This window comes from Gossypium hirsutum, chromosome D05, assembly GCF_007990345.1.
Source record: "Gossypium hirsutum isolate 1008001.06 chromosome D05, Gossypium_hirsutum_v2.1, whole genome shotgun sequence".
NCBI classification, from domain to species: domain Eukaryota; kingdom Viridiplantae; phylum Streptophyta; class Magnoliopsida; order Malvales; family Malvaceae; genus Gossypium; species Gossypium hirsutum.
Window position 1 is genome coordinate 36,384,549 of NC_053441.1, and position 4,957 is coordinate 36,389,505.

The 4,957-nt window shown below is 35.4% G+C and overlaps 1 non-coding gene across 1 annotated transcript; it reads right to left on the bottom strand.

Annotated features, from left to right (window-relative positions):
* Window positions 1–2,889: 2,889 nt before the first annotated feature.
* Window positions 2,890–2,995, bottom strand: LOC121218025 (small nucleolar RNA R71). The gene has a single exon (XR_005914297.1). It is a non-coding gene; the product is annotated as a small nucleolar RNA R71 (small nucleolar RNA).
* Window positions 2,996–4,957: the final 1,962 nt, after the last annotated feature.

The window sequence follows — 4,957 nt, forward strand, 5'->3', positions numbered from 1 at the left end:
AGGATTACTCCACAGGTTATGGAGGCTATTAGATAGGAAGTAGGAAAGTTACTTTTGGCAGGGCTTATTTGAGAGGTGGCATACCTTGAGTGGGTGTCGAATGTGATTATGGTAAAAAAGACTAACGAAAAATGGAGGATGTGTAATGATTTAACTAGTCTTAATAAGGCATGCCCAAAGGATAGTTTCCCTCTATCCTACATTGATAGGTTAGTGGATGTTCCGGCAAGCCATAAGTTTATGAGCTTCATGGTTGTATTCTCAAGGTACAATCAGATTTCTATAGCATGAAAGGACTAAGATAAGACTTTCTTTATTAAAAAAAGAGGGTTTTTTCTGTTATAGGGTTATGCCTTTTGGTTTAAAGAATGCAGGAGCAACATATCATCGACTCGCGAATAAGATTTAAGGAATAGGTCAGTTGCAACATCGAGGTTTTTATGGATGATATGCTAGTGAAGAGTAGTACTTTAAAGGGACACATTAAAGATCTATCTAAAGCTTATTTTTGTTTTCTAATCTTACAATATAAGGTTGAATCCAAAAAAATGTGCTTTTGGGATGAGAACAGGCAAGTTTTTGAGTTTCATTGTTATTGAGAGAGGTATTGAGGTGAAACATAAGAAGATTAGGGCCATTTTAGACTTGCCTTTGATGAAGAAAATAAAAAAAATTAATGATCTGCCCTAATTCGGTGTAGCAAATTAAACTAGTTTTCACACTTTAGCAGCTTGAACATAAGCATTTTAGTTAAGTTTTAATTGCATTTTTATAAAGTTTAGTTAAATTCAATAAAGTGTGGAATTTGAGTCTTTTATTGACCTTAAGGAATACACGAGGCCTAAATGTGAGCTAACATACTTTATGAGTGTGTAGGAAACCACTAGAAGGTGTGCTAACTCGATACTAGTCGCTGGGTTGCAACACGAAGCATTGGATGTCGCAAAATAAGGAGTAGAATAGAAGAATTCCAAGACTACCTTTGGTATCGAGACACAACCTGATGATGTCGAAACATACCCCTGAAGATACCTAAAAAATGGGCATACTACCCTCGATGTCACGACGCAAGACCTAGTGTGTTGCGACATCACCTCTGTACAGGAAATAATTACAAGCCAAGGGCATTTTGGCCCGTACAATCAAATGTTAAGCACGAGGACTACAATTGACCTAGGGTTAAGGACGACAACCATTCTAAAGTCTATAAATAGGCTCATTTAACAAATGTTTGAGATAGTTTTCATATTGTATAACTTTCTTCCTAGATTTAGTCTTTAGTTTTTCTCTTCTTAGATTTATGATTTTATTTCACTTCTTGTTATTTGCTTTTGTGGGATAAATCAGATTTGTGAAAGACAATCAAACTCTATGAGGAATCTACACTTAAATTCAAATACAAATCCAGCTTCTTCTAAACTTTATTCTCTTGAATTATTCTTCATGTTTATTCTTTCTATCAAGTTTATATTATTTATTAGATCCATGAGGAACTAATCCTCTTGTGGGGGATTGGCTAGTGGAGGTATGGTTAATTAAATGTTTTGTAGGATTCTCTAAGTGGATCAGCTGTTTAGGAAAGGAAGAACCTAAACCCTAGGCTTGACAACCCTAGGAAGTCATTAAGGAGAGAATTAACCCAAATTTGGTATGGCCTATCTGTGAATACATTAACCTTGAATCAGTCTGGACTGTAAGGTCGAGAGGTAAGTAGTTTTTGTCGACTCGTTATTCTAGTAGAATATCAGAAGATCCTGCTAGGATATTAACTAGTTGATTGAATGAGAAAACCTAAAGTGACAGTTGATTATGAATACCGAAGAGAGCTAATCACCCATGATCAGATTTGATATATTTTACTTTTTGATTTCTCGTGTTTTATTTATCTCTTTACTTTCTTTTATTATTAGTAGTATGGATCACCAAAACCTTTCTTTTATTTTACATAATGTAATTCAAGTAAAGTAATAATTAGATCTATTCATGCTTAGGTTAGAATTAATTTAGTGCTCCCCTCCCTTGGGTACGATCCTTTAATTACTCACCTACTTCGTTGTAACTATATTACAACCTAACCCGTATACTTGGGATATCGACTTTTATTTCTTTTTTATAGGATTTCTACTCTGGACGTTGGTATATCCAGAGGCGGTTAAGTTGTTAGCGCCATTGTAAGGGAGGCAATATCACTATTTTAATTTTAATTTTTGCATAGTAATAGAAAATTAGGAAAATTTTAGATTATAGCTACGATTTTATTTTCTTAGTTTCTACTAACCTTTTTTCTTTGGATTTAGTATATGACTCGTAGTAAGGGAACACCTAGAGAGCCAGTCACAGACCTAGAAAGAATAATCAGAAGGAATCGTCGATAACAACAACAACAACCAATGCAGAATCAGCTACCTACTGGAGGTAATTTACCACTATGTGAGAATCCACTATTCGACGAAGCTAACAACAACAAAATAGAAGATCCACCACCACAGCTACCTGTAAATATTAACATGGTGTGTAATGAGAGGACTTTAAGGTAATATGCAATACTGAATCTTGATGTGGTTTAAGGGAGTATAATGAGGCCAACCATCACTACCACTAATTTTAAAACAAAGCCAACCATGATCTAGATGATCTAGAATAATCTGTATTTTCAAGGAACAATGATAGAAGACCCGAGTCAGCATTTAAAACAATTTCTCCAGATTTGTGATACCTTCAAATATAATGGGGTCATCAATGATGCAATTCGTCTTCGGTTGTTCTCCCTTTTATTAATTTATAATACTTCTTCTTGGTTAGATGCGCAGGCACTAGGATCAATCACAACATGGGACGAACTCACAGGGAAATTCCTACAAAATTTATTCCCCATTAGCAAGATAGTCCAGCTAAGAAGGGAAATTTTGATGTTCAAACAAATAGAGGGAAAAAATTTTCCTGAAACATGGGAGATTTTTAAGACACTGATTCAGAAATGACCACACCATGGATTACCTAAGTGGTTATGACTGCAAATTTTCTACAATGGGTTGGTTATGAACTCAAGGTCAGGATTAGATGGAGCGTAAGAGGTGCCTTAATGAATAGAACGTATAAGGACGCATGTGAATTAATAGAAAATATGGAAATCAACTCCTACTAGTTGCCAACTAAAATACACACATATGGCATTAGACCATCTATGGTAAAAGTTGTCCATGAAGATGACAAGTATCAATAGCTAGTGGACAGACTCAATCGCATCGAGTCTGAAAATAGTGCATCATCTATATATGAAGAAGACAAATCGCTCTTCCACTACATCAACAATCCCATCGAGGATGTGAATTACATTAGGAATTAGGGTGGAAACCCCGATTCGAATACATACAATCCCAAATGGAGAGATCACCCGAACTTGAGATGGGGAGGTAATCAAGGAGTAGGTAATAGTTTTAACCAAGTTAAAAACATTAACTATCAACCCCCTTATTTATAGAAACCTCAGGAAAGAACTAACCCAAATGACCATACTGTATATGGTCAATGCTCGGATCAAATCGAGGGGGAAATACAATCAATGAGAACAAACGTGAAAGAGGTGCAATCTGAGTGCACCAACTTCGCAAAAACATTGACTAAGATTGAGATCAGATGAGCCAATTGATGGGCATGATGGGTGATATAAAAAGACAAATTGGCACAGGTATTCCTAGCAACATCGAAGATAATCCGTAGAGAAGGTAAGGAGCATGTGAAAGCAATCATGCTTCGATCGGGTAAAGTATTGAGTAGCCTGGAGAACCAAACTCAGGAGGTTAATAAGGAGAATATTGATGATCTTCAAGAAGAACCCTTAGAAGCTGATGATGAACCAAAATCAGAGGAAGTAGTTGCACCGGTAGTTGAACTAAATAAAGAGACAATTAAAAACCCTACTGTGGCAAAGATACCATTCCCTTCAAGGCTGGAAGAGAAGCAAAAATGGGATGAAGACAAGTTTGTAAGTTTTCTAAAATTGTTTAAAACATTAAATGTCAATCTGCCTTTGATTGAATTAATTAAGAAAGTTCCTAACTACGCCAAATTTTTAAAGGAAATCATGTCTAGGCATAGGAAAATTAAGGTAAGAAAACAAGTTAACATGAGCACTTCCTGTAGTGCTATTATTTCTAGACAAGTTCCCGAAAAGCTGACAGACCCGATAAGCTTTACAATTCCCATAGAGATACGGAGCATTCGTTTCAATAGAACTCTATGTGAATTAAGAGCTTGTATCAATCTAATGCATCTATCAATATGTGAAAAATCGGGTTAGAGAACCTCAAGAATACACAAATTACACTATAGTTGGCTGACAGATCTTTAGTACATCCGAAAGGAATACTGGAAGATGTGTTAGTCGAACTACAAAACTTTATCATTCTGGCAAACTTAGTAATTTTAGACTTTGAAGAAGATTGAGAAATACCAATTCTTTTGGGAAGACCTATTCTAGCTTCTTCAAGGTCCACCATTGATCTGAAAAAAATCAATTAACAATGAAGTTCAATGGTGAAACATAAATTTTTAAATGTGGTCACCAAAAGAGTGCGGAAAATAAAAGGGACTTAAGGGAGCATTGCAATGAATTATCTACTTTTAACACTAACAATCCCGAATCAAGGGACATGCTTCCTACAGTCAATACAAGTCAAAAGAACAGGTTTAGCGAAAGAGATAAACAAAAAAAGGTGGAGTTGCACGACGGGCGATGGCCCAACACTAAAAGAACCAGAGAACCGCTCGCATATGCATTAATAGTACTGTCAGATGAATTTAACAGTTAAACTTGATAATCTAAATTGATATTTAATTCTTTGTAAATTATTGTATATTTAACTAACAGTTTAGTTTAGATTTTAATTCTTATCAGATTTATGTTTTATAGGAACCGTGACACTCTAGAAATTAGAAGTTCGAGCAAAAACAGAGC